The sequence below is a fragment of the Mesoplodon mirus genome (genome assembly GCF_964341445.2).
Source record: "Mesoplodon mirus genome assembly, chromosome: 6".
Lineage (NCBI taxonomy): Eukaryota > Metazoa > Chordata > Mammalia > Artiodactyla > Ziphiidae > Mesoplodon > Mesoplodon mirus.
The window spans coordinates 120,972,468-120,999,193 of record NC_138982.1 but is presented as its reverse complement, the minus strand read 5'-3'; positions in this window follow the sequence as shown (position 1 = coordinate 120,999,193).

The following is a 26,726-nucleotide window of genomic DNA, read 5'->3' as shown; positions in this document are numbered from 1 at the left end:
TTGATGATGGCCATTCTGACAGGTGTGAGATGATATCTCATTGTAGTTTTTTTTTTTTTTTTTCTTTGCAGTATGCGGGCCTCTCACTGTTGTGGCCTCTCCCATTGCGGAGCACAGGCTGCGGACGCACAGGCTCAGTGGCCATGGCTCACGGGCCCAGCCGCTCCGCGGCATGTGGGATCCTCCCAGATCGGGGCACGAACCCGTGTCCCCTGCATCGGCAGGTGGACTCTCAACCACTGCGCCACCAGGGAAGCCCTCATTGTAGTTTTGATTTGCATTTCTCTAATGATTAATGATGTTGAGAATTCCTTCATGTGTTTGTTGGCAGTCTGTATATCTTCTTTGGAGAAATGTCTGTTTAGGTCCTCTGCCCATTTTTGGATTGTGTTGTTTGTTTTATTGTTATTGGGCTGCATGTGCTGTTTATAAATTTTGGAGATTAATCCTTTGTCAGTTGCTTCATTTACAAATATTTTCTCCTGTTCTGAGGGTTGTCTTTTGGTCTTGTTTATGGTTTCCTTTGCTGTGCAAAAGCTTTGAAGTTTCATTAGGTCCCATGTGTTTATTTTTGTCTTTATTTCCATTTCTCTAGGAGGTGGGTCCAAAAGGATCTTGCTGTGATTTACGTCACAGAGTGTTCTGCCTATGTTTTCCTCTAAGAGTTTGATAGTGTCTGGCCTTAAATTTAGGTCTTTAATCCATTTTGAGTTTATATTTGTGTATGGTCTTAGGGAGTGATCTAATCTCATACTTTTACATGTAACTGTCCAGTTTTTCCAACACCACTTATAAAAGAGGCTGTCCTTTCTCCACTGTACATTCCTGCCTCTCTTATCAAAGATACGGTGACCATATGTGCGTGGGTTTATCTCTGGGCTTTCTATCCTGTTCCATTGATCTATCTTTCTGTGTTTGTGCCAGTAACATACTGTCTTGATTACTGTAGCTTTGTAGTACAATCTGAAGTCAGGGAGCCTGATTCCTCCAGCTCCGTTTTTCTTTCTCAAGATTGCTTTGGCTATTCGTGGTCTTTTGTGTTTCCACACAAATTGTGAAATTTTTTGTTCTAGTTCTGTGAAAAATGCCAGTGGTAGTTTGATAGGGATTGCGTTGAATCTGTAGATTGCTTTGAGTATTAGAGTCATTTTGGCAATATTGATTCTTCCAATTGAGCAACATGGTATATCTCTCCATCTATTTGTATCATCTTTAATTTCTTTCATCAATGTCTTATAATTTTCTGCATACAGATCTTTGTCTCCTTAGGTAGGTTTATTCCTAGATATTTTATTCTTTTTGTTGCAATGGTAAATGGGAGTGTTTTCTTGATTTCATTTTCAGATTTTTCATCGTTAGTGTACAGGAATGCCAGAGATTTCTGTGCATTAATTTTGTATCCTGCTATTTTACTAAATTCATTGATTAGCTCTAGTAATTTTCTGGTAGCATCTTTAGGATTCTCTATGTATAGTATCATGTCATCTGCAAACAGTGACAGCTTTACTTCTTCTTTTCCAATTTGGATTCCTTTTATTTCCTTTTCTTCTCTGATTGCTGTGGCTAAAACTTCCAAAACTAGGTTGAATAAGAGTGGTGAGAGTGGGCAACCTTGTCTTGTTCCTGATCTTAGTGGAAATGGTTTCAGTTTTTCACCATTGAGGACAATATTGGCTGTGGGTTTGTCATATATGGCCTTTATTATGTTGAGGAAAGTTCCCTCTATGCCTACTTTCTGCAGGGTTTTTATCATAAATGGGTGTTGAATTTTGTCGAAAGCTTTCTCTGCATCTATTGAGATGATCATATGGTTTTTCTCCTTCAATTTGTTAATTTGGTGTATCACGTTGATTGATTTGCGTCTATTGAAGAATCCTTGCATTCCTGGAATAAACCCCACTTGATCATGGTGTATGATCCTTTTAATGTGCTGTTGGATTCTGTCTGCTAGTATTTTGTTGAGGATTTTTGCATCTATGTTTATCAGTGATATTGGCCTGTGTTTTTCTTTCTTTGTGACATCCTTTTGTGGTTTTGGTATCAACGTGATGTTGCCCTCATAGAATGAGTTTGGGAGTGTTCCTTCCTCTGCATGTTTTTGGAAGAGTTTGAGAAGGATAGGTGTTAGCTCTTCTCTAAATGTTTGATAGAATTCACCTTTGAAGCTATTTGGTCCTGGACTTTTGTTTGTTGGGAGTTTTTTAATCAGAGTTTCAATTTCATTACTTGTGATTGGTGAGTTCATATTTTCAGTTTCTTCCTGGTTCAGTCTTGGAATGTTATACCTTTCTAACAATTCATCCATTTTCTCCAGGTTATCTGATTTATTGGCATATAGTTGCTTGTAGTAGTCTCTTAGGATGCTTTGTATTTCTGCGGTGTCTGTTGTAACTTCTCCTTTTTCATTTCTACATTTATTGATTTGAGTCCTCTCCCTCTTTTTCTTGATGAGTCTGGCGAATGGCTTATCAATTTTGTTTATCTTTTCCAAGAACCATCTTTTAGTTTTATTAATCTTTGCTATTGTTTTTTTGTTTCTATTCCATTTATATCTGCTCTGATCTTTATGATTTCTTTCCTTCTGGTAACTATGGGTTTTGTTTTTTCTTCTTTTTCTAGTTCCTTTAGGTGTAAGGTTACTTTGTTTACTTGAGATATTTCTTGTTTCTTGAGGTAGGCTTGTATAGCTATAATCTTCCCTTTTAGAACTGCTTTTGCTGCATCCCATAGGTTTTGGTTCATCGTGTTTTCATTGTCATTTGTCTCTAGGTATTTTTTGATTTCCTCTTTGATTTCTTCAGTGATCTCTGGTTATTTAGTAACGTACTGTTTAGCCTCCATGTGTTTGTGTTTTTTACATTTTTTCCATGTAATTGATTTCTAATCTCATAGCATTGTGGTCAGAAAAGATGCTTGATATGATTTCAATTTTCTTAAATTTACTGAAGCTTGATCTGTGACCCAAGATGGGATGTATCCTAGATAATGTTCCATGTGCACTTGAGAAGGAAGTCTAATCTGCTCTTTTCAGATGGAATGCCCTATAAATATCAATTAAATATATCTGGTCTATTGTGTCATTTAAAGCTTGTGTTTCCTTATTAATTTTCTGTTTGGATGGTCTGTCCATTGGTGTAAGTGAGGTGTTAAAATCCCTCACTATTACTGTGTTACTGTCAATTTCCTCTTTTATAGCTGTTAGCAGTTGCCTTTTATATTGAGGTGCTCCAATGTTTGGTGCATATATATTTATAATTGTTATACCTTCTTCTTGGATGATCCTTTGATCATTATGTAGTGTCCTTCCTTGTCTCTTGTAACATTCTTCATTTTAAAGTCTATTTTATATTATATGAGTATTGCTACTCCAGCTTTCTTTTGATTTCCATTTGCATGTAATACCTTTTTCCATCCCCTCACTTTCAGTCTGTATGTGTTCCTAGGTCTGAAATGGGTCTCTTGTAGACAGCATATATATGGGTCTTGTTTTTGTATCCATTCAGCAAGCCTGTGTCTTCTGGTTGGAGCATTTAATCCATTCACGTTTAAGGTAATTATTGATATGTTTGTTCCTATTACCATTTTCTTAATTGTTTTGGGTTTGTTTTTGTAGCTCCTTTTCTTCACTTGTGTTTCCCATGTAGAGAAGTTCCTTTAGCATTTGTTGTAGATCTGGTTTGGTGATGCTGAATTCTCTTAGCTTTTGCTTCTCTGTAAAGCTTTTGATTTCTCCATGGAATGTGAATGAGATCCTTGCTGGGTAGAGTAATCTTGCTTGTAGGTTCTTCTGTTTCATCACTTTAAGTATATCATGCCACTCCCTTCTGGCTTGTAGAGTTTCTACTGAGAAATCAGCTGTTAAGCTTATGGGAGTTCCCTTGTATGTTATTTTTCATTTTTCCCTTGCTGCTTTCAGTAATTTTTCTTTGTCTTTATTTTTTGCCAATTTGATTACTATATATCTCATCATGTTTCTCCGTGGGTTTATCCTGTATAGGATCACTGCACTTCCTGATCTTGGGTGGCTATTTACTTTCCCATGTTAGGAAAATTTTCAACTATAAGCTCTTCAAATATTTTCTCTGGTCCTTTCTCTCTTTCTTCTCCTTCTGGGGCCCCTATAATGCGAATGTTGTTGTGTTTAATGTTGTCTCAGAGGTCTCTTAGGCTGTCTTCATTTCTTTTCATTCTTTTTTTCTTTAGTGTGTTCTGCCACAGTGAATTCCACCATTCTGTCTTCCAGGTCACTTATACATTCTTCTGCCCCTGTTATTCTGCTATTGATTCCTTCTAGTGTAGTTTTCATTTCAGTTATTGTATTGTTCATCTCTGTTTGTTTGTTCTTTAATTCTTCTAGGCCTTTATTAAACATTTCTTGCATCTTGTCGATCTTTGCCTCCATTCTTTTCCGAGGTCCTGGATCATCTCCACAATCATTATTCTGAATTCTTTTTTCTGGAAGGTTGTCTGTCTCCACTTCATTTAGTTGTTTTTCTGGGTTTTTATCTTGTTCCTTTATCTGGTGCATAGCCCTCTGCCTTTTCATCTTATCTATCTGTCTGTGAATGTGTTTTTTTTTTTTTTCCACAGCCTGCTGGATGGTAGTTCTGCTTGCTTCAGCTGTCTGCCCTCTGGTGGATGATGCTATCTCTGAGGCTTGATGGGAGGGACTGGTTTTGGGTAGAGCTGACTGTTTCTCTGGTGGGCAGAGCTCAGTAGAACTTTAATCTGCTTGACTGTTGATGGGTGGTGCTTGGTTCCCTCTCTGTTGGTTGCTTGGCCTGAGGCAACCCAACACTGGAGCCTACCTAAGCTGTTTGGTGTGGCTAGTGACAGACTCTGCGAGGACTCATGCCAAGGGTACTTCCCAGAACTTCTGCTGCCAGTGTCCTTGTCCCCATGGTGAGCCACAGCCCCCCCACCTCCGCCTCTGTGGAATACCCTCCAATACGAGCAGGTAGGTCTGCTTTAGTCTCCCCTTGGGTCACTGCTCCTTCCCCTGGGTCCTGATGCGCACAGTACTTTGTGTGTGCCCTCCAAGAGTGGCGTCTCTGTTTCCCCCAGTCCTGTCGAAGTCCTGCAATCAATTCCCACTAGCCTTCAAAGTCTGATTCTCTAGGAATTCCTCCTCCCATTGCCAGACCCCCAGGTTGGGAAGCCTGATGTGTGGCTCAGTACCTTCACTCCAGTGGGTGGACTTCTGTGGTATAAGTGTTCTCCAGTCTGTGAGTCACCCACACAGCAGTTATGGGATTTGATTTTACTGTGATTGCGCCCCTCCTACCATCTCACTGTGGCTTCTCCTTTGTCTTTCGATGTGGGGTGTCTTTTTTGGTGAGTTCCACTGCCTTCCTGTAGATGATTGCCCAGCAGCTGGTTGTGATTCTGGTGTTCTCGCAAGAGGGAGTGAGAGCACATCCTTCTACTCCACCATCTTGGTTCCTCCTCCTTCTGTAGTCTTTTTAATAAACATGAATTATAACTTCATTGATAATAGATTTCTTTCTTCTGTCATATCCCCATATAAACAGCCATTAACTAATTTATTTTGGAAGATGAATGGCAAGCTATGAAATTTCTAGTTCAAAGTTGTGTTCAATTACATTTTTTTTTTACAATAAAATGAGTTATGGTCAAATGTGCCAGAATAATTTTAACTGTGCTTGGTTCATTTATAAACCTTCCTTTACACTTCTAGCATCTTTTTGTTTTTAGACCACAAGTGAGTATATCATATTATTTTTATGAAGAATTCATCTTTCATCTGTGAGTATGAATTTGCTTAGTTGCTTTTATTATCTTAATCAACTGTTTTCCCTCATGAATATATATATATCATCTATGCATCCATGTCTTCTATAAATATACTATTTGTAAACAATAATTGATTTGTTGAAATGATTCAGTTTTTCTTCTTTACTATCCACTTTAGAAAGTTTTCTGAACTTGAAATCTTAAGAGGCTTCAGTTTATCTCAATATAAAATGGAGGAGAAGTTACATTCTAATAGAAAATTCAAAATTTCCTTAGAAATTAGGCTGACACTATTGAGCTAACAGAAACTTTTTAAGCTAAAATTCTGAGTCCAACTGCCATAGAGCATATCAATTACAGATAAAATATTTTTGAATGGTCAAAACTAAATAGAATTTATATTCTCTTTTTTTGCTTCAGAATAAAACTATAGCTAATTAAAGTGAACATTGTAAGGAAGGAAGAACGATAAGGCTAACAACTGATATTTTCCTATATGACAAATTGCAGCTGCCTCAAATCCTTGTGGATTTGTCAAATTAGAAGCAAGAAAGGAAGGTAGGAGGGAAGCTAGGAAGGAAGGGGAAAATACATGAATATGCTATAGTAAACCTCCTCAAAGAGTGACTTGATAGCTCACAGAAGTGCTTTCAAAAACATGTTGAAGTGGGAGGGAAGCAGCATTAGGAGGAGAAGTTGAACTGGGGTGCAGTTGCAAAGGGATCTCAGCTCTCCTATGGGGAGACCTGGAACTGTGATCCTTCAGAGAATTCCTAATTGAGTCAAAGGGACTGGGTCTTTATATCACTGCATCACTCATTGATTGCAGTCTACCCCTGAGGTGGCGAGCATTATATAGTGCTAGTGGTTTTCTTTGGCCAAGGGCAATTCCTGGAGAGGGACTCATCTGCAAGCCCTCGGCAATCAACACTCCCAGGAGCTGGCATATGAGAGGGTGCTGAGTCAGATCTGGGCAGCACACAACCTTATCTGTGAGAATGGAAGACTCTCTTGACATAAGTGAGCCTTGGCCTTTTAAAAGAATCTCTAATATAAACATACCATTGTAGACAATTCAGTAACTTCCCTGCCTCCTCTGCAGGGAGGGCCCTATGTAAATCGCTCTTGGATCTATTGGGTGGGAACTTGTTTAGATCTTTTGGGTCTCTGTCCCAGGCCAGTCCTTCCCACCTTTCCTTATAGGATGCTGGCTGGTCCTGCTTAACATGTAATGATACCTGACAATGACTGCAGCTCATCTGATTTCTAATCGTTGTCAATGTCTGTCTCCGACTACTCCTGGATTCGCTGCTTCTGGGTCCCGTACATGTGAATGGATGCATTAATAGTGTATGAAAGGGAAAAGGAGTGTGATACTCTCATGCCTTTAATACCCTGATGGGCTTCTGAATGTTTGCTTTACTGTCAGCTGGTCATCTACCAGCTCTGGCCCTGCTGCAATGAGCTTGTTTCTTTGGGGCCTTATCTTACACCTCCTCCCTCCTCCCACACCAGTCTGAAGCAGTATTCAGACTCATTCTGACTTAGCCCCAGACTTCCTCTGCAACATTAAAACAGTGAGCATATCCTATACCCTGATCATGATATTCATGTGTAGTTTCAAGTTGCAAGAATTTTGCGAGGCAAATTTCAAGCAGTCAAAAATTTGTGTGTCATATATAAAACTAGATGAAGTTTTGTGGGGTTTTTAACAGTTAAAATCTAGTACAACCTTAGCCAAGCTGAACTTTGTAGAGGTTGGGACCTTTATTTCCAAATCTCTTCCTGTATACAGTTAATTTTGCACACATTGAGAATTTATAGCTGTATTGAAAATGAATGGTTTGTTGGATTCTAAACAAAACAAGAGAATTACTTTGATCCATTCAATCACTCTGCTTGTTCTGTCTTGATTTCTGCTTAGTTACATCATTCACAGAAAAAGGGAAGGAGATGTGTTAGTTTGTAGATTCTCTTTTCTACTCATTCCCAGATAGATTGTTTGTTTTATTTTTTTATTCTAGGTTTAGGCTCAATCTACCACTTCAAGACAAAAGATAATGGCCATATTTCACAATCAGATAACCAATAAAGGAAAAAAATAATCCCTATAGTGATAAAGATACACTTCAGAGGAACAAAACTATATTCTATGTTTAAAAATAATTGGGTTAAATGAAAAAGCTGAGTTTCCACTGGAAAGCGTTTCCTTTAAGCTATAGATGGTAAGACTTTAAGCACTTGAAGTATATAAAAAATTCAATAAAACCAGGTTAAGGGCAAAAAGAAAGCCATATTATTGAAGGTTTGGATTCTGAAGTCTTAAAAATATGAAGTATAATTTACCAGAATTATACCTTAAATTTATTCACTCGACAAACACTTAACAGGGAATTCCCTGACAGTCCAGTGGTTAGGGCTCAGCGTTTTCACTGCCATGGCTTGCGTTCAGTCCTTAGTCAGGGAACTAAGATCCTGCAAACCACACAACGTGGCCAAAAAACAAAACAAAAATCAAACAACAACAAAAAACTGAACAAATATCCAATATAGATATACAATCACATTAGAAATGTTGTGTTCTCTGTTGGTGGGAACGTAAATTGGTGCAGCCACTATGGAAAACGGTATGGAGTTTCCTTAAAAAGCTAAAAATAGAACTACCATATGATCTAGCATTCCCGCTCCTGGGTATATACCCAGAAAAGATGAAATCTAGTTGAAAAAGATACATGCACCCCAATATGCATAGCAGTGCTATTTACAATAGCTAAGACTTGGAAGCAACCCAAGTTCCCACTGGCTTAAGAAGATGTGGTATATATGAATATATATACAATGAAATGTTACTCAGCCAAAAAAAAAAAAAAAAGAATGAAATTCTGCCATTTGCAGCAACACGGATGGACCTACAGAATATTATACTTAGTGAAGCCAGACAGAGAAAGACAAATATTATGATATCACTTATAGGTGGAATCTAAAGAGTAATACAAATGAATCTATTTACAAAACAAAAACAGACTCACAGACATAGAAAACAAACTTATGGTTACCAAAGCGGGAAGGAGAGGGAGGGATAAATTAGGAGTTTGGGATTAATAGATACAAACTACTGTACATAAGATAGATAAGCAACAAGGATTTACTGTATAGTACAGGGAACTATATTGAATATCTTGTAATAACCTAAAATTGAAAGTAATCTAAAAAAACCAACTAAATCACTTTGCTGTACACCAGAAACACAATATTATAAATCAACTATATTTCAATAAAAATTAAAAAATAGAGTGTTCTCAAGGGTGACATCTCCAGTAGAGCTGCTGAATATGTTCTTTGTCACGTTCCTCACACTCCCCCAACAAAAACAATGTATCCATGTAGAAAAGTGCCTTTGTGGGAGCTGTGAGATCAGGGTCACATGCCAAAGGACTTGAGAGGAGTCTCGCTCACCCGTGTATTGGGTATGAGGCACATAGATCTTGTCTCAGCTATGGACCCTGTAGTGACCTGTGAATTGGCTCCAGCACCTCTTGGCTATGGTTCGGGAGCCCACAGGAAACAATGCCTTAGGCAATCATCCTCAGATGAGAAAAATGAAAGAATGCTACTTTATGCCATTTGTGTGACTTGATTCACTTTATTAACTTTTTAAACAGAAGTTCTGTAATCCCTATAGCTTCTGCCAAAACTTGACTAAGTCTTGAGAATTCCTTGCTATGTTGCTGTTGTATGATTCAAAAAGAATTCTTTTATTTTGTCTCTTTCTTCTCCTTCATGACCTTTACCTTGTTTATGTTTTTTTTTGCTTTATAACAAATTTAATCAGTTATACATATACATATGTTCCCATATCCCCTCCCTTTTGCATCTCCCTCCCACCCTCCCAATCCCACCCCTGCAGGCAGCCACAAAGCACCAAGCTGATCTCCCTGTGCTATGCGGCTGCTTCCCACTAGCTATCTACCTTACGTTTGGTAGTGTATATATGTCCATGCCACTCTTTCACTTTGTCACAGCTTACCCTTCCCCCTCCGCATATCCTCAAGTCCATGCTCTAGTAGGTCTGTGTCTTTATTCCTGTCTTACCCCTATGTTCTTCATGACATTTTTTTTCTTAAATTCCATATATATGTGTCAGCATACAGTATTTGTCTTTCTCTTTCTGACTTACTTCACTCTGTATGACAGACTCTAGGTCCATCCACCTCATTACAAATAGCTCAATTTCATTTCTTTTTATGGCTGAGTAATATTCCATTGTATATATGTGCCATATCTTCTTTACCCATTCATCCAATGATGGACACTTAGGTTGTTTCCATCTCCGGGCTATTGTAAATAGGGCTGCTATGAACATTTTGGTACATGACTCTTTTTGAATTATGGTTTTCTCAGGGTATATGCCCAGTAGTGGGATTGCTGGGTCATATGGTAGTTCTATTTGTAGTTTTTTAAGGAACGTCCATACCGTTCTCCATAGTGGCTGTACCAATTCACATTCCCACCAGCAGTGCAAGAGTGTTCCCTTTTTTCCACACCCTCTCCAGCATTTATTGTTTCTAGATTTTTCGATGATGGCCATTCTGACTGGTGTGAGATGATATCTCATTGTAGTTTTGATTTGCATTTCCCTAATGAGTAAAGATGTTGAGCATCCTTTCATGTGTTTGTTGGCAGTCTGTATATCTTCTGTGGAGAAATGTCTATTTAGGTCTTCTGCCCATTTTTGGATTGGGTTGTTTGTTTTTTTGTTATTGAGCTGCATGAGCTGCTTATAAATTTTGGAGATTAATCCTTTGTCAGTTGCTTCATTTGCAAATATTTTCTCCCATTCTGAGGGTTGTCTTTTGGTCTTGTTTATGGTTTCCTTTGCTGTGCAAAAGCTTTGAAGTTTCATTAGGTCCCATGTGTTTATTTTTGTCTTTATTTCCATTTCTCTAGGAGGTGGGTCCAAAAGGATCTTGCTGTGATTTATGTCATAGAGTGTTCTGCCTATGTTTTCCTCTAAGAGTTTGATAGTGTCTGGCCTTACATTTAAGTCTTTAATCCATTTTGAGCTTATTTTTGTGTATGGTGTTAGGGAGTGATCTCATCTCATACTTTTACATGTCCCTATCCAGTTTTCCCAGCACCACTTATTGAAGAGACTGTCCTTTCTCCACTGTACATTCCTGCCTCCTTTATCAAAGATAAGGTGACCATATGTCCGTGGGTTTAACTCTGGGCTTTCTATCCTGTTCCATTGATCTATCTTTCTGTTTTTGTGCCAGTACCATACTGTCTTGATTACTGTAGCTTTGTAGTATAGTCTGAAGTCAGGGAGCCTGATTCCTCCAGCTCCATATTTCGTTTCCAAGATTTCTTTGGCTATTCGGGGTCTTTTGTGTTTCCATACAAATTGTGAAATTTTTTGTTCTAGTTCTGTGAAAAATGCCAGTGGTAGTTTGATAGGGATTGCATTGAATCTGTAGATTGCTTTGGGTAGTAGAGTCATTTTCACAATGTTGATTCTTCCAATCCAAGAACATGGTACATCTCTCCATCAAATTGTATCATCTTTAATTTCTTTCATCAGTGTCTTATAATTTTCTGCATACAGGTCTTTTGTCTCCTTAGGTAGGTTTATTCCTAGATATTTTATTCTTTTTGTTGCAATGGTAAATGGGAGTGTTTCTTTGATTTCCCTTTCAGATTTTTCATCATTAGTATATAGGAATGCCAGAGATTTCTGTGCATTAATTTTGTATCCTGCAACTTTACCAAATTCATTGATTAGCTCTAGTAGTTTTCTGGTAGCATCTTTAGGATTCTCTATGTATAGTATCATGTCATCTGCAAACAGTGACAGCTTTACTTCTTCTTTTCCAATTTGGATTACTTTTATTTCCTTTTCTTCTCTGATTGCTGTGGCTAAAACTTCCAAAACTAGGTTGAATAAGAGTGGTGAGAGTGGGCAACCTTGTCTTGTTCCTGATCTTAGTAGAAATGGTTTCAGTTTTTCACCATTGAGGACGATGCTGGCTGTGGGTTTGTCATATATGGCCTTTATTATGTTGAGGAAAGTTCCCTCTATGCCTACTTTCTGCAGGGTTTTTATCATAAATGGGTGTTGAATTTTGTCGAAAGCTTTCTCTGCATCTATTGAGATGATCATATGGTTTTTCTCCTTCAATTTGTTAATTTGGTGTATCACGTTGATTGATTTGCGTCTATTGAAGAATCCTTGCATTCCTGGAATAAACCCCACTTGATCATGGTGTATGATCCTTTTAATGTGCTGTTGGATTCTGTTTGCTAGTATTTTGTTGAGGATTTTTGCATCTATGTTTATCAGTGATATTGGCCTGTAGTGTTCTTTCTTTGTGACATCCTTGTCTGGTTTTGTTATCAAGGTGATGGTGGCCTTGTAGAATGAGTTTGGGAGTGTTCCTCCCTCTGCTATGTTTTGGAAGAGTTTGAGAAGGATAGGTGTTAGCTCTTCTCTAAATGCTTGATAGAATTCGCCTGTGAAGCCATCTGGTCCTGTGCTTTTGTTTGTTGGAAGATTTTTTATCACAGTTTCAATTTCAGTGCTTGTGATTGGTCTGTTCATATTTTCTATTTCTTCCTGATTCAGTCTTGGCAGGTTGTGCATTTCTAAGAATTTGTCCATTTCTTCCAGGTTGTCCATTTTATTGGCATAGAGTTGCTTATAGTAATCTCTCATGATCTTTTGTATTTCTGCAGTGTCAGTTGTTACTTCTCCTTTTTCATTTCTAATTCTATTGATTTGAGTCTTCTCCCTTTTTTTCTTGATGAGTCTGGCTAATGGTTTATCAATTTTGTTTATCTTCTCAAAGAACCAGCTTTTAGTTTTATTGATCTTTGCTATCGTTTCCTTCATTTCTTTTTTATTTATTTCTGATCTGATTTTTATGATTTCTTTCCTTCTGCTAACTTTGGGATGTTTTTGTTCTTCTTTCTCTAATTGCTTTAGGTGCAAGGTTAGGTTGTTTATTCGAGATGTTTCCTGTTTCTTAAGGTGGGATTGTATTGCTATAAACTTCCCTCTTAGAACTGCTTTTGCTGCATCCCATAGGTTTTGGGTCGTCGTGTCTCCATTGTCATTTGTTTCTAGGTATTTTTTAATTTCCTCTTTGATTTCTTCAGTGATCACTTTGTTATTAAGTAGTGTATTGTTTAGCCTCCATGTGTTTGTATTTTTTACAGCTCTTTTCCTGTAATTGATATCTAGTCTCATAGCATTGTGGTCAGAAAAGATACTTGATACAATTTCAATTTTCTTAAATTTACCAAGGCTTGATTTGTGACCCAAGATATGATTTATCCTGGAGAATGTTCCATGAGCACTTGAGAAAAATGTGTATTCTGTTGTTTTTGGATGGAATGTCCTATAAATATCAATTAAGTCCATCTTGTTTAATGTATCATTTAAAGCTTGTGTTTCCTTATTTATTTTCATTTTGGATGATCTGTCTATTGGTGAAAGTGGGGTGTTAAAGTCCCCTACTATGATTGTGTTACTGTCGATTTCTCCTTTTATGGCTGTTAGTATTTGCCTTATGTATTGAGGTGCTCCTATGTTGGGTTCATAAATATTTACAATTGTTATATCTTCTTCGTGGATCGATCCCTTGATCATTATGTAGTGTGCTTCTTTGTCTCTTGTAATAGTCTTTATTTTAAAGTCTATTTTGTCTGATATGAGAATTGCTACTCCAGCTTTCTTTTGGTTTCCATTTGCATGGAATATCTTTTTCCATCCCCTTACTTTCAGTCTGTATGTGTCTCTAGGTCTGAAGTGGGTCTCTTGTAGACAGCATATATATGGGTCTTGTTTTTGTATCCATTCAGCCAATCTGTGTCTTTTGGTGGGAGCATTTAGTCCATTTACATTTAAGGTAATTATCGATATGTATGTTCCTATTCCCATTTTCTTAATTGTTTTGGGTTCGTTATTGTAGGTCTTTTCCTTCTGTTGTGTTTCTTGCCTAGAGAAGTTCCTTTAGCATTTGTTGTAAAGCTGGTTTGGTGGTGCTGAACTGTCTCAGCTTTTGCTTGTCTGTAAAGGTTTTAATTTCTCCATCAAATCTGAATGAGATCCTTGCTGGGTAGAGTAATCTTGGTTGCAGGTTTCTCTCCTTCATCACTTTAGTTATGTCCTGCCACTCCCTTCTGGCTTGTAGAGTGTCTGCTGAGAGATCAGCTGTTAACCTGATGGGGATTCCCTTGTGTGTTATTTGTTGTTTTTGCCTTGCTGCTTTTAATATGATTTCTTTGTGTTTAATTTTTGACAGTTTGATTAATATGTGTCTTGGCGTATTTCTCCTTGGATTTATTCTGTATGGGACTCTCTGTGCCTCCTGGACTTGATTAACTATTTCCTTTCCCATATTAGGGAAGTTTTCAACTATAATCTCTTCAAATATTTTCTCAGTCCCTTTCTTTTTCTCTTCTTCTTCTGGAACCCCTATAATTCGAATGTTGGTGTGTTTTATGTTGTCCCAGAGGTCTCTGAGACTGTCCTCTGTTCTTTTCATTCTTTTTTTCTTTATTTTGCTCTGCATCAGTTATTTCCACTATTTTATCTTCCACCTCACTTATCCGTTCTTCTGCCTCAGTTATTCTGCTATTGATCACATCTAGAGTATTTTTCATTTCATGTATTGTGTTTTTAATCGATGCTTGATTCATCTTTAGTTCTTCTAGGTCCTTGTTAACTGTTTCTTGCATTTTGTCTATTCTATTTCCAAGATTTTGGATCTGGGAAATAGAATCTTGGATCATCTTTACCATTATTATTCTGAATTCTTTTTCAGGTAGACTGCCTATTACCTCTTCATTTGTTAGGTCTGGTGGGTTTTTATCTTGCTCCTTCTCCTGCTGTGTGTTTTTCTGTCTTCTCATTTTGCTTATGTTACTGTGTTTGGGGTCTCCTTTTTGCAGGCTGCAGGTTTGTAGTTCCTGTTGTTTTTGGTGTCTGTCCCCAGTGGCTAAGGTTGGTTTTGTGGGTTGTGTAGGCTTCCTGGTGGAGGGGACTAGTGCCTGTGTTCTGGTGGATGAGGCTGGATCTTGTCTTTCTGGTGTGCAGGTCCACGTCTGGTGGTGTGTTTTGTGGTGTCTGTGGACTTTTTATGATTTTAGGCCACCTCTCTGCTAATGGGTGGCGTTATGTTCCTGTCTTGCTAATTGTTTGGCATACGGTGTCTAGCACTGTAGCTTGCTGGTCGTTGAGTGAAGCTGGGTGCTGGTGTTGAGATGGAGATCTCTGGAAGATTTTCGCCATTTGATATTATGTGGAGCTGGGAGGTCTCTTGTGGACCAGTGTCCTGAAGTTGGCTCTCCCACCTCAGAGGCCCAGCACTGACTCCTGGCTCCTCAATTTGGAATAATTTGTTGTCTATTCATGTATTCCACAGATGCAGGGTACATCAAGTTGATTGTGGAGCTTTAATCCGCTGCTTCTGAGGCTGCTGGGGGAGGTTTCCCTTTCTCTTCTTTGTTCTCACAGCTCCTGGGTCTCAGCTTTGGATTTGGCCCTGTCTCTGCATGTAGGTCGCCGGAGGGCATCTGTTCTTCGCTCAGACAGGACAGGGTTAAAAGAGCAGCCTCTTCGGGGACTCTGGCTCACTCAGGCTGGGCGGGAGGGAGGGGCACGGAGTGCGGGGCGAGCCTGCCATGGCAGAGGTCGGCGCGACATTGCACCAGCCCGAGGCGCGCCGTGCGTTCTCCCAGGGAAGCCGCCCCTGGATCCCGGGACCCTGGCAGTGGCGGGCTGCACAGGCTCCCGGATGGGCGGTGTGGACAGTGACCTGCGCTCGCACACAGGCTTCTTGGCGGTGGCAGCAGCAGCCCCAGCGTCCCATGCCTTTCACTGGGCTCCGCGCTTTCAACCGCGACTCACGCCCGTCTGTGGAGCCCCTTTAAGCAGCGCTCTTAATCCCCTCTCCTCGTGCAGCAGGAAACCAAGAGGGAAGAAAAAGTCTCTTGCCTCTTGGGCAGCTCCAGAGTTTTCCTGGACTCCCTCCCGGCTAGCTGTGGCACATTAGCCCCCTTCAGGCTGAGTTCTCGCCGCCAGCCCCAGTCCTCTCCCTGCGCTCTCTTGTTTATGTTTTTTTCCTCTTTCACCTCCTTTCTTCTCTCATTTATTCATAAGCTTACCTTTATTTTTATGCTTCTCCATTTTTCACCATCTCGCCTTCAGTTTCTCATGTTTTGTTTTCTTTTTCTCCCATCCTTTTTTCTTTATTGAAAATGTATTACATTCAGCACATTGTTGTATATTGTCAGGTACACAAATGTGATATGAAGGCTTATTGCCCTCAACCAACTCATATTCTTGAATGGTAAAATTTCTTACCAGTACCTTTCCTAATAATTAAAATAATTAAGTCAAAAGAAAACTTCTGGCATTTCTACCTAGACAATAAATAAACAATATTATTTTCATTGGGGTAGATATTTTCTAGAAAAACAAAATCATTTGTGTCCATTTTTGTATTATATCTCCACTTGCAAATGGTTTAAATTCATTTAAAACATATGATTTATGTCACCAACTCTTTCTTTGATGTTCTGTGGACTGCTTAAAATCAAATATCCAACTTCACCAGAAAGAAGCTTAATGGATTTTTGTCAATTTCATTTTGCATTTTGTTCTTTCATATAAAAGAGCCACCTAAGAGTATTATCATTTACATGTTATTATCTAGAAATCCTTTATTTCTATTTTCTAATATAACAGGTTGTCAAGAAACGTGAAGATTTTAAGATTTTACCCTGCTTGCAAGTTGTTAGCCTGCCACAGTTTTGTGGATGCTGTCAGAAGATGCAAGACTCCTGGGTCAAAGTTTATTACTCCCAGAAATAGCAGTAGCCAGATGATCATCACCATCCCATATCAGAATCATTTCTGTGAGACTAGGTCAAACTGGTTAAATGGAGGCCTACCCTTATATGAATCTTAAAAAGTTTCAGTGGCAACTATTGCTGGCCAACTTCCTAAAAGGACCACTGAAATAATATGTTGATTAAATAAAATGAAGTTTATTATTCTCCAGTAAGGGAAACCACCTTCTTGACCGAATTTTAGTATCTTAGAAAAGGAGAGATCAAGGGTGGATATTTATAAGAATTTAGGGTCTGGTTTTAGGGAGTCTTTCAATAACAGGGAGCTAATTGGGATTGAAGAATCCTCTAGTAGTTTAGAATTAGTGATCACAGAAAGGTGAGGGTGTTGAATCAAGTTTTGATAATTGAACAGTTATTTGATAAGCAAGTAATTTGCCCTTTTGTGTTATGTATTGTCCACAGGAGGAGCTATTTACTCCGATGAGCAATCTCTTGTTTTGAAAGGGGGCTAGTTGAAGAGTTGATTATTTGGATAAATGGATTTTTAGTATTCCTGTAATTTTGTCTTATTGGGCAAGCATTTCCTGCAATAGTTGTCATGTTCATATAGACAGTCTTAGTTCTTTTTTAAAAATTTATATTATTGAAGTACAGTTGATTTACAGTGCTGTGTTAGTTTCTGTGTACGGCAAAGAGATTCAGTTAAAAATATATGTAATAGTTTGCATCTGCTAATCCCAAACCCCCAGTCCCTCCTTCCCCCATGCCCTTCACCCTTGGCAGCCACAATTCTGTCCTCTTTGTCTGTAAAGTCTTAGTTCCACTAAGGTGTTTACTTGTAGGCAGTTTGTTCTCTCAAGGCATTAATATGTTAATCCAAGGACATTATTTAATTGATTAAATGGAAGAAAATTTGTGGATAAGAGAGATGAAGTGTAATCTGGTAGAATCAAAGATACGGGTCAAGGGTGGAGAGGTGGAGGTTAGGGCATGATGACAGAATATTCAGCCTATTTAGTGAATAACAGGAAGGAGTTGAGTAAATGCAGTGAGCATCAAACCCAGCACAGGTGAGATAACCCAGATTAGGTGGGATATAGGAGAGTTCCCAGTATTGAACCCTAGACAACAGGCAACGTGGAAGTAGCTTGCATGGCTGCTCAACAGCACCAGGATCAGCTAGGCATACGTGGCATAATAAATAATTTGCCTGTTTTTTGTCCTGTGTTCCTGGCATGGATCTCCTAAACCCACTGGAATCTCCTGAATGACAGGAATCTTTATTATGCTTACTAGGTGATTGATTCACCGTAGGCCCCTAAATAGCTTCCAGATAGGGGCTGGTCACCAGAAAGACCAACCATATGATTAGAAGGTTGTGACTTTGGGCCAGCCTGTCCTCAGGGGGAGGAGAGAAGGGCTGGAGATTGGGTTCAATCATGTGGTCAATATTTAATCAATCATACCTATGTAAAGAAACCCAATAAAAACTCTAGACACTGAGCCCTCTGGAGTTTTCTGGTTGATGAACACATAAATGGACCAGGAGGTACCTTTATAATAAAACCATATTCCTAAGTATGGCAGTTTTCAGAGTTCTGTGTTGTTCTAGTGAATTATTGAACATAAAGTGGGTCATGGGACCTCCTGGATTGGTAGCCAGTTGGTCAGAAGTGCAGGTGGCCTGGGAGACCCTCTGAGACTTGCAATTGGCCTCTAAAGTGAGAGCAGTCTTGTGGAAGACTGAGCTCTTAAATGTGGAGTCTGATGCTAACTTCGTGTCAAAATTGGATTGCAGGGCACCCAATTAGTGTTAGGCCATTTGGGGTGGAAATGGAGTAGTACACCACTGAATAAATCAACATTTCCCTAGATCTAAGTTGGAAGAAATTTTCAGCTGCCTTAGGTAGACATAGGAAGCAGGAACTGAGAAATATATTCCTGGTGAAACTAAGAAAAATAAAGGAAAGAGAAATAGAAATGTTTTTTGTTTTCATAGTTTTCTTTAAAAAATCATTCAAGTCTACCTTATTTCCTTAAGAATTATCATCACACCACTTTCAGATTCAGAAATATTTAATATGATCTTTGTTTTTTTGGTTTTGCTTCTCAGGTAGTTTCAGCCTTTTCATAAGAACAAGTACAACTTTCTAGTAGTGTAAACCTTAAAATTTTTTTAAACAAAGGCAATATTCTAAGTACAACAGATCACTTCATAATTGACTTAATTTCCCCTGGTATTTTGATGCTTTAAAGGAAGACAGAAGACAGGAGAAGCAAAATATGTATATTCAAAATTTTTACTAGAATACTTGCAGCAGCTTTAATCACTAGAGGGATTTTACTCCTTTTTACACCTGCAGCTATATAAAGCAGTCATTCCCTCGCTAATTGAAATAAAATAATACTGGAATTGCTAGAGGTGAAATGTTCAACTTGCATACTTTACTGCTGAAAACACGTCAGTAACATTTGAGATTTTTTTCTATTTTATTTTTGCTTCTTTAGAAAAGAGAAACGAGCTGTCAGAAATTGCAGGGAGAAAGGAAAATAAACATAACCAACTCTCTTTGCTTCAATCTCATCTCATAAAATGTATAGAAATTGAAGTAGATTTTATATTTATCCTTGTCATTACCACAAAATGCTTAGAAAACCTAGTAAAAAAGCATCTTTTTAAAAATTGACTCATGAATATGAATCTCTATTGTTTGTGAGAATGACTTGAAATAGAGATCTAGGTTATTTTACAGACTAGAGGAGGACTTATAAATACCCTGTGTATATTACTAGGATTATTCACTGGTATTAAAGAAAGTCTTCCCTGAAGAATGCTGCCATGACTTTATAGTTCACCATACCTTTATCAGAACTGCTGCTCATTACAAGAGAAGCTCACCAGGTTGAGTTTATGGAAAGGAAATGGTGATAAATATCATCAAACATAAAATTAATAGATGAAGAACGTTAGTAGCTTTAATAAAGTGTGACATATGAAATGTATTGATACATAAGACTGTAAGCCATGTTTTAGCATCAATTGCTGATCCTCACCTGATTAAATTATTATATTGGGGTTGCAAAATAATAATTTTTCTGATTATCACATTCATTATATATTTATCTTGCATTCTTCTCCAAAGGAGATTTTTTGTTGATAGTCTTTAGAAATACAATTGGTATTTTATATTAAGCTTGTATTCTAATAATTTTCTAAATTCACTTATTTATTCTAGAAGTTTTCATGTATGTATTCCAAAGGATTTTCTAAACAGATGACCACATTGTCTATGAATAAAGATAGTTTTTATTCCTCCTTTCCAATATGGAAGGGGTTTGTTTCTTTTTCTTGCCTAATTGTCATGGATAGAAGCCCTAGTACAATATTGATTAGAATAGGTGAGAGTGGACATCCTTGTCTTGTTTCTAGTTTTAGAAAGATAGCATTCAGTTTGCCACCATTAAGTATGATGTTAGTTGTGGATTTTTCATAGATGCTCCTTACTGAGTTGAGAAAGTTACTTTCACTTATTTGTTTTCTGCAAGTTTTTATTAGGAATAGAAGTTGGATTGATTCAAATGATCTTTTTTCCATGTATTGAAATGAACATATGCTTTGTCTTTCTTAGTTTGTTAATATGGTGAATTACATTCATTGATTGATTTTCAAATGTTAAACTAACCTTGAATTTCTTGGATGAATCCTACTTGATCACAGTGTATTATACTCTGTATATACTGACATTTTTTTTTCTAAAATTTGATTAGGAATTTAAAAACTAGGTTAATGAGCGATACTGGTTAGTTTTATTTTCTTATAATATCTTTGGCTTTGATGTCAGAGTAATTCTGGTATTATAGAATTATTGGGGGATTATTAATTTCTTTTTAATGTTTTAGGAGCATATGTATAGAATTAATTTTTTTCCTTAAATGTCTGGAAGAAATGATCTGTAAAACTATTTGTGCCTGGAATTTTTTTATGGGAAAGTTAACTACAATTAGACATTTTAGTAGATAATATTTCTGTTTCTTCTTGAGTGGGTGTTCATAACTGTATCTTTCAAGGAATTTTTCCATTTCATTTAAATCTCTGGATTTATTGACACAAATATGTTTCACAGTGTTCTCTTATCATCTTTTAGATATTCATAGAATCTACAGTGATGTTACCTCTCTCATTCCTAATTATTGGCAACTGTCATCTTTTCTTTTATCTTTTTTCATCAGTCTGGTGAGAAGTATGTCCATTTTATTGATATTCTCAAAGAGCCAGTTTTTGGTTTCATTGATTTAAAAAATGTTTTGATTTCTAGATAATTGATTTCTGCTGTGATATTTATTTTATTTCTTTCTCCTTTTTCCTTTGGAAGTTGGTGTCATCAAATTGAGATTATGCTTATTTTCCAGTATAAGTATTAAGTGCTTTAAATTTCTTCCTAAGTACTATTTTCATGGCATCCCACACATTTTGATTTGTTGTATTAATTTCCTGGGGCTGCCATAAAAAAGCACCATAAAGTGGGTAGCTTTAAGCAACAGAAATTTATTCTCTCATAGTTCTGGAGGCTAGAAGTTTCAAATCAAGGTGTCAGCAGGGCCATGCTCCCTCTGAGACTCTGGGTAGAATCCTTCCTTGCCCGCCCCTTCCTAGCCTCTGGTAGTGGCCATAATCCTTACTATACCTTCGCTTGCAGGTGCATAACTCCAATCTCTGCCTCTGTCATCATGTGATGTTCTTCCTGTGTGTCTCTTCTCTTCTTGTATGGATACCAGTCATATTGGATTAAGGGCCCATCTTATCCAGTATTAGCTCATCTTAACTAATTATACCTGTAATGACCCTATTTTCAAATAAGTTCACATTCTGAAGTACTGGAGGTTTAGAACTTGAACATAATTTTTTTTGAGGGGGGGGAACAATTTAACCAATTAACAATTGTGTTTTTATTTTCATTCAGTTCAAAAAACATTCTAATTTGTCTTTTGACTTCTTGTTTTAGACCCATGGATTATTTAAAAGCATGTTTTTTAGTTTTCAAATACTGGAGAATTTTTCAATTTAATTTTTTGTGACTGAATTCTTATGGCCTTTGTATGTCTGAAAAAAATCTTTATTTTGGCTTTATTTTTCAAAGACTTTTCCTATGGGTACAGTGTTCTAGGTAGATGGTTTTATTACCCCCTCAGTACTTTGGACATATTGCTCCAGTGTCTTCCCTCTTGCATTGTTTCCAACAGGAAATCTACTGTCATTTTAATGTTTTTTTAATCTGTATATTGCATGTCTTTTTTTCTTTGGCTGCTTTTAAGTCTTTCTCTTTATCACTGGTTTTGAGTAATTTTATTATGATGTGCCCGGGTGTAGTGTTTTTCATGTTTCCTGTGCTAGGGTTTATTGAACTTTTTGGACTGGAGGTTTATAGTTTTCATCAAATTTAGAAAGTTTTGGAGGTTTCTCTTTCTCCTCTTCATGGGAAACTGTAAATACACATATCTTGGGTTGCCTGAAGTCTCACAGCTCACTGATGCTATGTTCATGATTTGGGATGGTTTCATTTCCTCTTTCTCTCCATGTTTCATTTTGATGGTTTCTATTATTATATCTTTAAGTTCACTATTTTTTTCTTCTTCAAGTTCTAATCACCATTAATCTCATTCAGAGAATTTTCACCTTGGACAATGTATTTTTTTAAGCTCTAGACATTTGATTTGGGTCAGATTCATTATATTGAATGATCTATTGTCTCATTGAATCATATTTTCCTGCTTTTTGCATGCCTGGTAATTTTTCAACTTTACTGAGGTATTATTGACCCATACAAATTGTGTGTGTATATATATATATATATATATATATATGGTGTACACTGTGATGTTTTTGATATACAAATACACTGTGAAATGATTACCATAATCAAGGAAATTAATTAATCCATCACCTTGTATAGTAACCCTAAAAATTTTTTTTGGTGTGAACTCCCAGCAAATTTTAAATTACTATTACTAACTATAGTCTCCATGCTATACACTAGGTCACCAGAAATTATTCATCTTATAACTGAAAGTTTGTACCCTTGACCAACATCTCCCCATTTCCCTCCAACCCCAGTCCTTCATAACCACATTCTACTCTCTGCTTATATCAGTTTGACTGTTTTAGATTCTACATATAGGTGAGCTCATGCATTATTTGTCTTCTTCTGTCTGGCTTATTTCACTTAACGTAATGTCCTCAAGTTTCATCCATATTGTCACAAATCACAGGATTTCCTTCTGATTTAATGCAGAATTATACTCCATTGTATAAATATATCACATTTTCTTTATCCATTCATATATTAATGGATACTTGGGTTGCTTCCATATCTTGGCTACTGTGAATAATGCTGCAGTGAACATGGGAGTGCAGATAGCTCTTGGAGATAGTGCTTATGTTTCCACTGGACATATGCACAGAAGTGAAATTGATGGATCATATAGTAGTCCTATTTTTAATTTTTTGGAGGAAATTCAGTGTTGGTTTCCATAGAGGCTCTACCAATTTAGAGTCCCAGCAACAGTGTACAAGTGTTCCCTTTTCTTCACAACCTCACCAATACTTGTTATCTTTTATTTTGATAATAGCCAATCTAATGAGTGTAAGGTGATAACTCATTCTGGTTTTGATTTGCATTTCTCTGATGTTGCCATCTTATCACACGCATAAATAAATAAATAAATAAATAAATAAATAAATAATGAATAAATAAATAAGGTGGGAGGAAACTTTCGGAGGTAATTGGTATGTTTATGAGATTGATTATGGTGATGATTTCATGGGTGTATGCTCATCTTCAAACTCATGAAGTTGTATACATTAAATATGTGCAGCTTTTTGTATGTCAATTATACCTCAATAAAGTGTTTTTTAAAAATATTGTATTTTTAGTAGGGTTTCAGAAAATATTGCAGTTAGATGCATGTGCTCAATCTGCCATCTTAGGACATAGTCAATGCTAGTAAATATTAACTATTAGCATTATACTAAATATTCTCAGGATAAAAAGATATTCTCAAAAAATAGACTTGTAAAACTTCAAATAAAAGTTTAGTTCTTTGCCCCTTTATCAATTGAAAGTAAGGAAAAGTCATCATCATTGAAATTAGGTTTCTCACTTTCTGGAGAAACCTAATTCTCACATTCTTCTGAAATGGAAGCACATTTAAAAATTGATTATTTGGGGCTTTCCTGTGCATTATCACTTTGAAGATGGTTGGGCTTAATGGAGTTGTTCTATTCAAGAACTCAATGAATATAAGGAGGATGTTGAAAATAAAAAGCTTATAGTTCTTTAAACATTAATCTGTAATACCTGGATTTATTATTTGTAAGCTCAAAACCCTGCTCAATCAATTTAGCCCTATTTTGTTCCAGGACAGATACACTAAATACTATGTAGTTGGTTTCTGCCAATGACCCTTCTAGTGTGAGCTTGAAATGCTCCCTTCTCGGTACATCAGTTTCCATGGAATTTTTCATTCAAAAACAGAGCTTATCCATTTGTGCTAACCTGGATCAAATGTTCCCATCATTATTTTGCAGTGTTGTTTACATTTTCCAGTACCAGTCCAATCAAGTTTACAAAGTTTTGGCAGTCTTTGTAGGGAAAGCCGCTTAAGAAAGGAAACCAGTAATGTGTTACAAATTCTCCATTTAAAATATTCCTTTTCTTGTTTCTGACTCAACTGCGATCAAACAAAATAAGATTGCTTCTAAGAGACAGAGAGATTAGAATAGTGGAAATTTGTAACTCCTAAAACCTGTGTCAACTGTAGTTTAGTTTTGATTGATCTTATAGGAACGTGCTCAAACTTTCCTTTGATGTAAAGTTTCATTTGAAAGTCCAGACATGCATCAATGAGCCTAGATCATTTGCTATTTTGTCATCTGGCAGCAGTTTGGCTATTTTCGTTGAAATGATGTTGGCATTTTTTCCCTTGTGGATATTTTTACTATGTGTTGCCAAGTACCAAAAAGATAGGTCCCTCCAATCCACGATACTGTATGCTTACTGTGCAAATGATTTTTTCCCCTAATCTTCACCCTAATTCAGGGAACTTAAATCTCATTTGTTAAGTCATTATTGGGAGAACTAACTCCTTCATTCTTTGTGAGTCTGATTTAGGAAAAAGGACATTTTATGTCTCCCTTTAATTAAAAAAAATAAAACTGGCCCTTCAAAACAAATCTGAATCTAATATAATTTTATAATAGAAAGGAGAAGTTGCAAGGGAGATTTTATATATGGTTTGTAAAACTATACTTAGTTACAGAGAGCAAATACTTTTTTTTGAGCACTTATCCCGTGAAACTTTGTGAGTGTAAGAGAGTAAAGAATCAGAACAAATTGAAAAATAAAAGTTGAGATGGATTTTTTTTTTTTAAGGCACTGCCATGAGTTTCCTGGCTCAACTAGTGGGAGATGTCAAGCAATAAACTGAAGTAAACGAACACTGAAACCAAATAAGAACCATAACTTACGAAAGGATATGTTTTAGTTTGGGAGAAATGTTGCTTTGGCTGACGAGACCCTGTTGTTCAGTTTTTGTGTTATAATCAGAGCAAATATATTGACATGCAACCTGACATGCATGTACAGCTTTTCAAAGTGACTCTCACTAATATTGGAAATTCTTGTTTGCTTACCAGTCTAAGGAGAGGTTAGCCAAAGACTCAAGCTTTGCTAAGACCACCTGAAATATCAGACCCCACCTTTTCTCTGAGTTTGTGCTGCTACGATACAAATGCAGGAACTTCAGGAGATTGTGTGGAGTGGAGGGCAGATAGGAGAGAGGAAGGGAAAAGGAGATAAAAGAAAATGCAGGTCTTCATCAGATGAAATTAAATTTTCCTTTCTGTGTTCTGAATGCATGAAAAAACACAAAGCAATCACATCAGTCGCCTCCTAGCACAGATATTTTGCTTTTGCTGCTTTTAGCCAGAACACCTTGTGATTTTCTGTAATAGTCACATGTTGCCAACGGCAATGGGTGTTTTGGGTCTTTCTCAGATTTTAGTTTAAGGCATATACAATATTTTGAGAATGCCTGTCCTAGAAGATTAGTCTAGTTCCAATATTAGCTCCAAATTTATACTATAATATTTTGCATGGCAGGCAACTATAAAAATTCATTCCGTGACATGCTGAAGCTTTATGGAAAATTCTCACTGATTTTAATGAATCTTTTTGTTTGGAGATTTTTGGGTCAAGATGATGGGTCCTGCTGAGATCTAGCTGAACTAACATGCTTTGAAAGATTCCCACAAATGTTTATTAGAATCAGCTAAGTGATTATATGCTTATCAGCAAAACATTCTTAAATGTCCTCCTGAAAATTGTGTCAATTCCTTTCCTGCGAGTCACTCAACTCTTTCTTTTAAAAGTTAAATGTGAGCATACTGAACAGAGATGGTATGGAGTCTCATGTGCTATGTAGAAACTCACAGTTATTATTTTTTAAAATTTATTTATTTTATTTTAGCTGCGTTGGGTCTTTGTTGCTGCACACGGGCTTTCTCTAGTTGCGGCGAGAGGGGGCTACTCTTCATTGTGGTGGGTGGGCTTCTCATTGCGGTGGCTTCAGTTGTTGCAGAGCATGGGATGTAAGTGTACAGGCTTCAGTAGTTGTGCCACGCAGGCTCAGTAGTTGTGGCGCACGGGCTTAGTTCTGTGGCATGTGGGATCTTCCCGGACCAGGGCTTGAACCCGTGTCCCCTGCATTGGCAGGTGGATTCTTAACCACTGCACCACCAGGGAAGCCCTTACAGTTATTCTTCACAAGCCATGAAATGGACATGAAATGGAAAAATGCATAGTTTTACTTCAGATCATCAAAGAATATTTCAGAAGGTCAAGGCAGATCAAATTTAGGAGAAAGAGATCAAAAGAAGCAATTAAATTAGAGACAATGTGAAGAAAGTATGATGAGACATCAAAAAGAAAAGACTGGTGAGAGGAGGACAGGCATGATATGTGAAGATTTGAACAAGATTGCTGGATGACTGTTTGCTCTGGAAGGTGTGTGAGATCCACTGCTAGGCTAAGAAAGGTGGGTAGAAGTTTCAACACTCA